The sequence below is a fragment of the Balaenoptera borealis genome (genome assembly GCF_965194805.1).
Source record: "Balaenoptera borealis genome assembly, chromosome: 20".
In the NCBI taxonomy this organism is placed as follows: Eukaryota; Metazoa; Chordata; class Mammalia; order Artiodactyla; family Balaenopteridae; genus Balaenoptera; species Balaenoptera borealis.
In genome coordinates this window covers 34,417,965-34,427,333 of record NC_138879.1, presented here as the reverse complement: position 1 = coordinate 34,427,333, position 9,369 = coordinate 34,417,965, and the positions used below count along the sequence as shown (strand labels likewise).

The following is a 9,369-nucleotide window of genomic DNA, read 5'->3' as shown; positions in this document are numbered from 1 at the left end:
GTAAGACTATGTTTAGCTCTGTAAGAAACTGCCAAACTGTGTTCCAAAGTAGCTGTACCATTTTTGTATTCCCACCAACAATGAATGAGAGTTCCTGTTGGGTGTTGTCCGGGTTCTAGATTTTGGCCATTCTAATCAATGTAGACTGGTATTTCTTTGCTTTAATTTGCATTTCCCTGACGACATATCATGTGGAGCACCTTTTCATATGCTTATTTGACATTTGTATATCTTCTTTGGTAAAATGCTCATTCAGGTCTTTCCCATATTTTATTTGGGTTGTTTGTTTTCTTATTATTGAGTTTTAAGAGTTCTTTGTATATCTTGAGTAACAGTCTTTTGTCAGCTATGTGTTTTGCCAATATTTTCTCCCATTCTGTGGCTTGTCTCCTTATTCTCTTGATCCTAATCCATTTTTAGGATTAGAAGATAGAGTGGGAAAAGATTGGAATAGGAGACAGGGTGGTGCTGGATTATCCAAATGGTGGACTAGGCCTAAGCTTAGGGCCCCAGTAGAAAGGAGCATCAAAAACATGAGAAACAGGGACTTCCCTGGTGGTCCAGTGGGTAAGACTCCATGCTCCCAACCCAGGGGACACGGGTTCAGTCATTGGTTGGGGGACTAGATCCCACATGCATGCCACAACTAAGAGTTCACATGCCACAACTAAGAGTCCACATGCCACAACTAAGAAGCCCACATGCCACAACTAAAAGATCCCGCATGCTGCAACGAAGATCCAATGTGCTGCAACTAAGACCCGGTGCAGCCATAATAAATAAATAAATAAATATTAAAAAAACAAAAACAAAAAACATGAGAAACAAAAACTTATGAAAGAATCTGATGTCCAAAAAGACAGAATAGGGGACTTCCCTGGTGGTCCAGTGGTAAAGAATCCATCTTCCAATGCAGGAGACGTGGGTTCGATCCCTGGTTGGAGAACTAAGATCCCACATGTCGCAGGGCAACTAAGCCCGTGCGCCACAATTACTGAGCTCACACTTTTCAGTGAGAGAGCCTGCGTGTTGCAACTACAGAGCTCACGCACCCTGGAGCCCGAGCACCGCAACTAGAGAGAGAAAACCCGCATGCCACAACTAGAGAGAAGCCTGTGCGCCACAATGAAGAGTCTGTGCCACAAGAAAGATTCCCACATGCCTCAACGAAGATCCTGCATGCTGCAACTAAGACCCTATGCAGCCAAAACAAATAAATAAAGAGAAATTAGAAATGAGAAGATAAATTTTTAAAAAAAAGTAAAAAAAGACATAATAATGTCCACCTCTGGCTATAACAGAGTAATTGGCACAAGATTCCCTCTCATTGAACAACTATAGAACTGAACGAGATATGTGATGCACCTTTTTTCAAGCAAAAGGTGGTTGGTGTAGGGGTATGATACTGGAGAGACAAGAAACACGTGAACTAAGCCTCACAATCACCACAGATTTCTTCTGTGGTGCATGGAGGTGAATCCTAAGTGGAAGGATGGCTTGCTGAGCTGAGGGGGCAGGGAGTGGGTTACTGGGCTACTGAAGCAGCTGAAAATTGGGGGCAGGTTATTAAAGAAGAGGAAGTTGCACAGGAATTCACCACGGTCCCTGGGTGAGGGCTAGGCTGCACAGGCACAGAGTGAGGCTCTGGGAGGCCTAGCAAAGATGATCTGTTGTGGGCTGAGAGCTGAACGGTGATACTAGAGGTTGTGCTGTTCTGAGAGGTATTAGTGTCTGGTCAAGCCAGAGTGCAGAGACTTCTATGAGCACTTTGGGCTTTCAGGTGAGACTCCAGAAAAGACATAATTTAGAAGTCAGGAATATGTCTTAGTTTAAGGGCTGAGCCCTAAGATTAAAGTCCAAACTGAGGGACTTCCCTGGTGGTGCAGTGGTTAAGAATCCACCTGCCAATGCAGGGGACACAGGTTCGAGCCCTGGTCAGGGAAGATCCCACATGCCATGGAGCAACTAAGCCCACGTGCCACAACTAGTGAGCCCACAAGCCACAACTACTGAGCCCACGTGACACAACTACTGAAGCCCGTGCACCACAACAAAGAGTAGCCCTCACTCTCCCCAACTAGAGAAAGCCTGCGTGCAGCAACAAAGACCCAATGCAGCCAAAAATAAATAAATAAATAAATAAATTTATTAAAAAAAAAAAAAGGTCCAAACTGAAATACACCCACTCTAATAAAGAATAAAACCAAGGCTAAAATGGCCAAAAGGATATGCCTGTAATTTAACTACCTACCAGAACAAAAATCAATACTCTTTAAAGGAAGACAATGTAATCCAGACTTCTTAAAATATATCACCCACAATGGGAACTTCCTTGGTGGCACAGTGGTTAAGACTCCGCACTCCCAATGCAGGGAGCCTGGGTTCAATCCCTTGCTCAGGGAACTAGATCCCACATGCATGCCACAACTAAGAGTTTGCATGCTGCAACTAAGGAGCCAGAGAGCCACAACTAAGGATCCTGCCTGCCGCAACTAAGGAGCTCAAATGCTGCAACTAAGGAGGTGGTGAGCTGCAACTAAGGAACCTGCATGCCGCAAGTGAGACCCGGTGCAACCAAATAAATAAATAAATAAGTAAATAAATATTAAAAAAATATATCACCCACGATGTCCAGCATACAATAAAATAATTATTACTGTGAAAAAGCCCAGAGATTTGACCCCTGATGAAGAAAAACAAACAAATAAAAATCAATTGAACAGACTCCAAGATGACCCAAATGTTGGAATTAATAGACAATAATGTTAAGTAGCTATTAAAATATTTTTATGTACTTAAAGAAAAATATAGTATAATGAATAGATGGATGGTAAATTTCAGCAAAACAATGGAAACTATAAAAAAAGGACCAAGTGGAAATTCTAGAATGGAAAAATAAAATATCTGAAATTAAAATTTAACTTTAGGGAATTAACAGCAAATTGGAGACTTCAGAAGAAAGGATTAGTAAACCTGAAATCAGATCAATAGAAATGATCCTATCTAAAGAAGAAAAAGAAAATAAGATTTAAAAAGATTAACAAAGCCTCAGTAAACTATGGGACAATATCAAGCAAGCTAACATATATATAATTGGAGAGACAAAATGAGGCCAAAAAAAATGAAGAAACAAAGACCAAAAAAAATTGCCCAAATTTGGAAAAAGAGAACAAGTTACAAATCCAAGAAGCCTAGCAAACCCTAAGCAGGATTAAAAAAAAAAAAGACATTTAGGCACATTATAGTTAATATGCTGAAAATCACAGTTAAAGAGAGAATCTCAAAACCCACCAGAGGAAATAAAATACATTACCTACAAGGGAGCACCAATACAAATGACAGTTGACATCTCATCAGAAACAATGGAGGACAGAAGACAACAGAATGACATCTTTAAAGTGTTGAAAGGAGAGTCAACCAGGAATTATATATTCTGTGAAATTACCCATTAAAAATGAAGATGAAATAAAGACATTTTCAGATAAATAAAAGCTGAAAGAATTCATTGCCAGCAGGTCTGCACTACAGGATATGCTGAAGTAAACTTGTAGCCATCGGCAGGGTGAAGAGTACTGGAAATGGTAAATATGTGGAGAACATATCTATCTTTTTATGTATAACGTATTTTCTTCTTCTTTTATTTTCTTTGAGAGGTGACTGACTGTTTAAAGTAAATGTAGGACTTCCCTGGTGGCACAGTGGTTAAGAATCTGCCTGCCAATGCAGCGGACACGGGTTCGAGCCCTGGTCCGGGAAGACCCCACATGTCGCGGAGCAACTAAGCCTGTGCATCACAACTACTGAGCCTGTGTGCCACAACTAGTGAAGCCTCTGCACCTAGAGCCCATGCTCCACAACAAGAGAAGCCACCGCAATGAGAAGGCCGCACGCTGCAACGAAGAGTAGTCCCAGCTCGCTGCAACTAGAGAAAGCCCAACACAGCCAAAAATAAATAAATAAATTTATAAAAAAATAAAGTAAATGTAATAATATAATACTGTTGAAAGATAAACTGAGGCACATTAAACTTTTGAAGAGTTCATTGGAGCAAACATTGATTTGAATCAGGCAGTGCCAAACTGAAACTGGTTAGAGGGTACTCTACTGTCAGGAGCCAAGGGAAAAGGCTTTTACAGAGCAGTCGCAGGAGCAAAGCAAGGAAATTATTGAATTGGCTCTAGTTTGAGCAGTTGCATTATTTGGGAAATTCTAGTTGGCTGTTTGAGATTGGTTGTTCTCAAGTTTTGATTTTTTTCCCTTGAGGCATTTATAGAAATTGACTCTGGTTTAGGTTTTGGCTTGCTTACTTTGGCTACCAAAGCATTAGAGCCACCCTAGTCTAATGACTTCCTTGTTAATGACTTTCACGATAGTGTGGGGTTTATTATGTATGTATATGTAAAATACATGACAACAATAGCAAAAGGTGGTAAATAAAATTTTAATGTAATAAGATTCTCATATTTTACATATTCATTCATTTAATATATTCATTCTAAATAGACTGTGAGGAGTTAAGGATGCATATTATAATCCCTAGAACAACCACCAGAAATGTAATTGAAAGACGGGATAGTTAGGGAGTTTGGGATTGACATGTACACAATGTTATACTTAAAATGGATAACCAACAAGAACCTACTGTATAGCACAGGGAACTCTGCTCAATATTATGTAACAACCTAAATGGGAAAATAATTTGAAAAAGAATAGATACATGTATATGTATGACTGAATCACTTTGCTGTACACCTGAAACTAACACAACATTGTTAACCAACTATATTCCAGCCCCTTTTCCTCTCGCGGGTCCCGGGTCTTGGTTTGCTAAGTGCTCTTGGGCCCGGCAGGTGCTGAAAGGTTGGGGTCGTGGACCCTCGCCAGGTCTCAGCAGCACGGAGGTGCAGGCTGTCGCCGAGGGCGCGGGGCCGGCGCCGCTAGCGGCGCGCTCAGCCCCGGGGCCCCCGCCCCTGTCCCCAGCCAGGCCCTGGCTCCAGCCTCCGTCCCGGCCGCGACCTTGCAGTTCACCCTGCTGGTGATGCGCCCCTGTGGAGAGCAGGATGAGGCTGCGGCCGAAATGCGTCCTGCGGCAGGCTCCGGCCCTGGGGGGGCAGCGCCGGGGCGGGCAAGCCCGTTCGGTACCTGTGCGAAGTGGCGGGGGATGGCGAGGAGGAGGCAGGGGAAGACGAGACAGACCTGCTGGACGCTTCGGACCCCGGAGGGAGGCGAGAGCACAGCTAGTTTGGAGGATCTGGAGGAGGAGGAGACCCACTCTGGGGGAGAGGGAGGCAGCACGAGAACCCGGAGCAGGGGCAGTGGCGGGGGCAGAATGAGCAAGGCCTGCACCTACGAGGGCTGCAGCGAGACCACGAGCCAGGTGGCCAAACAGTGCAAGCCGTGGATGTGCAAGAAACACCGCAACAAGATGTACAAGGATAAGCACAAGAAGAAGAAAAGTGACCAGGCCCTGAACTGTGGTGAGGCCGCCCAGGCTGGCAGCGCGGGAAACGTCAAACTTGAGGAAAGTGCAGATAATATACTCTCCACTGTTAAAGAGAGAACAGAATCTTTCGGGGATCAACCTGCAAGACCTACTCTTTTAGAACAAGTGTTAAATCAAAACAGACTTCTTACTAAGAAGTCCAGAAGTGGTGCAGTTTTTACAGAAACAGCAACAACTATTGTATCAGCAAGTTTTGGAGCAAAGACAACAGCAGTTTCCAGGAACATCAGTGTGAGGGAATTTATCAAGAAGATCTACACGTTTTTTTATCTTATTGTAGTGGATGGACGTATTTTTTTTTTTTTTTTTTAATTATTATTTATTTATTTATTTGACTGTGTTGGGTCTTCGTTTCTGTGCGAGGGCTTCCTCTAGTTGTGGCAAGCGGGGGCCACTCTTCATCGCGGTGCGCGGGCCTCTCACCATCGCGGCCTCTCCTGTTGCGGAGCACAGGCTCCAGACGCGCAGGCTCAGCAGTTGCGGCTCACGGGCCCAGCCGCTCCGCGGCATGTGGGATCTTCCCAGACCAGGGCTCGAACCCGCGTCCCCTGCATTAGCAGGCAGACTCTCAACCACTGCGCCACCAGGGAAGCCCCATATTTTTATACTAAAGATAAATGGGTTAAGATTTGCCAGTAGAAGGTAAACAGTCATTTTCCTGTGAATGTATGTGTGCATTTGGGGACAATAAGTATGGCACATTGTGCATCTAATCCTTTCAGATCACTGTGGATTTGAAGAAATCAGCTTGTCTTTCCAAAGTAATATTTAATTACAATGTTTTTTTAAACAAAGTATTCCTCTTCAATCATTGTTACTGAAGGTAATGAAGCAGTTGCTTTCTGTGCAAGTCACGAAGTTAATAGATTTTAATCTTGGATCTCAGTGATTCTCATTAAGGGGCAGTTGGAAACATATGGGTATGTTTTTGCTTGTCACAGTGACCTTGAAAACTGCTGGTTTTTAGTGAATAGGACAGGAATGCTAAGTGTCTGGAATGGTCCCCCACAACTAAGAATTATGTTACACGCAATGCCAATAATCCTCCTGTTAAGAAACACTGAGAGCTATTTGTGATGATAAAATGTAGTTGGGCACCTAGAATTGTGTTTTTGTAATAACCTTTTCTTTGCAGTCAAGACTGGAGCTGTCAAAGAGGTAAGCGTATTTTCTGTGTATAAGGAAAGTGATCACTGTTAAATAGCTGTGAGATTAGGATGTGCATCCCCTTTCAGAGATGTGCTGGTAAAACCTGAGAGGCATTAACCAAGTACCCTGGAATGAATGCATCTCCTAAAGTTGGCTTCTCTACTTCTTGTTCCCTATTAGTGTTGATCTTATTTAAAACAGACAGTCTTGTGTGTAGAATTTGTGAACAGTACAAATGTATCTCATCCCACCAATGTCAGGACAAAATTACTTTTTTATACTCATTTCTTTTTCAAGAAGAGATCCTGGGGGCTTCCCTGGTGGCGCAGTGGTTGAGAATCTGCCTGCCAATGCAGGGGACACGGGTTTGAGCCCTGGTCTGGGAAGATCCCACATGCCACGGAGCAACTAGGCCCGTGAGCCACAACTACTGAGCCTGCGCGTCTGGAGCCTGTGCTCCGCAACAAGAGAGGCCACGATAGTGAGAGGCCCGTGCACCGCGATGAAGAGTGGCCCCCGCTTGCCACAACTAGAGAAAGCCCTCACACAGAAACCAAGACCCAACACAGCCAAAAATAAATTAAAAAAAAAAAAAGTAACAAATGTTCAAGTACAGTTGGTGTCTTAAAAAAAAAAAAAAAAAAGAGATCCTGAGTATAAGAATAACACTCCAGCATTTTCTGTGTTTTTCAAAATTGAGCTATTTTGAGATTGTGTTATTCCTAAGTAATGTTCAAAGAGTGATGGGTAATCTGGATAGATACTTTTTTCTTGTATTTTCTCCTAGGAAAACTTTTAAAAGGCAAAGCTTACCAATAAGAGTATCAAATCAAATGTCAAGAAAGTATTTCCAGTGTTAGGACAATAAATGCTTGTGTCTCAAGTTAAACTTGTGCAAAAATTTGTTAGTTTCTTGGGTTTTAAGCTCTGAAATATATATCAAGTTAAACTTAGTCATGGCTGTTCTAAGATGTACTTAAGGAATCTTTTTGTTCATTTTATTTATTTATTTATTTTTGACTGCATTGGGTCTTCATTGCTGCACGCAGGCTTTCTTTATTTGCAGCTAGCGGGGGCTACTCTTTGTTGTGGTGCGTGGTCTTCTCATTGCGGTGGCTTCTCTTGTTGCGGAGCATGGGCTCTAGGTGCACGGGCTTCAGTAGTTGTGGCTCACGGGCTCTAGAGCACAGGCTCAGTAGCTGTGGCACACGGGCTTAGTTGCTCCGCGGCATGTGGGATCTTCCCAGACCAGGGCTTGAACCTGTGTCCCTTGCATTGGCAGGTGGATTCTTAACCACTGTGCCACCAGGGAAGCCCTCTTTTTGTTCATTTTTGATATATGTTTTATACCTGCATATCTGTGCACAAACGCTTTACCAGAATTATTCATTTAAGTCCAGTTATTGACCTTTGGGAAAAAAAAAACTATATTCCAACATAAAATTAAAAGTTAAAAAAAGAAAGAAATAGAGGTATAGGCAAAAGACCAATAAGAGGAAATGAAAATGAAATGTACAGCATATTGGATTAGTCCAAAAGAAGACTGGAAAAGAGTAACATAGGGAAAAAACACACAAAGAGACAACCAAGAAACAAGTAGCGTTTTGGTAGACTTAAAATCTATAAGTACGTTAAATACAAATGGACTAAACACACTAATTAAAAGGCTGAGCTTGTCAGACTGCATAAAAAGCAAGACCCAAATACCTTCAGTCTACAGGAGACACACTTTAAACATAAAGACACAGAGAAATAGAAATTAACACGTTAGAAAGCTATACCATGCAAGTAGTAAGATAAGAAAACTAGGTAACTATGTTGCTATTGGACAAAGTAGATTTTAAGAGAAAGATTACTATGAGAGATAAAGGGGGACTTTCAAGAGGTTAAATAATAAAAAATACATAAAATCCTTAACGTGTATGTACTTGTATTAGTTTCCTAGTGTTGCCATAACAAAGTACCACAGACTAGGAGACTTAAAACAAAAATTTATTCTTTCACAGTTCTAGAGGCTGGAAGTCTGAAATCAAGGTATCAGAGGGCCACGCTTCCTCTGGAATCTGTAGGAAAGGCTCCTTTCTTGCCTCTTCCTAGCTTATGAGGATTTTCCGGCAATCTTTGGTGTCCCTTGGCTTGCAGCTACAGCAGTTCAATCTCTGCCTTCAGTGTCACCTGCATTTGTCTTCACATGGCATTTTCCTACATCATGTCAAATTAGGGCCCACTGTAATGACCCCATCTTAATTGATTAAACCTGCAAAACCGTATGTCCAAATCAGGGGTTAGGACTTCAACATATATTTTGCTTATGTTGGCTGCCAAAGCATTAGAGCCATCCTAGTGTCTCTATTTTGGGAGGATATAATTCAATGCATAATAGTGCCTAATAATAAAGCTTCACAATACATGGGGGAAAAAAGGGACAAATACTAAGTGAGAAATAGACAAGTTCATTATCATATTGAAATTAACATCCTGTCAGTCTCAACATATTTCAAAAGACAAACATCTGAGATAGTAGAGCTGACTAAAATGGAATTCAATTAGAAATTAATAACAATAAGATACACTGGAAAGCACTAGATAGTGGGAAATGAAGCCATATCTTTATAAGTAATTACAAATAAATTACATAGAAGAAATTATAAAGGAAATTAGAAAATATTTTGAATGAAATTGATAATGAAAACATTTATCAAAACTTGTGGAATATA

General features: G+C 41.7%; 1 pseudogene across 1 annotated transcript; it reads left to right on the top strand.

Moving 5' to 3' along the window:
* Positions 1-5,038: 5,038 nt before the first annotated feature.
* Positions 5,039-5,794, top strand: LOC309619335 (regulatory factor X-associated protein pseudogene; annotated as a pseudogene). Its single transcript has one exon. The product of its transcript is annotated as a regulatory factor X-associated protein pseudogene (transcript).
* The last annotated feature ends 3,575 nt before the right edge of the window (positions 5,795-9,369 follow it).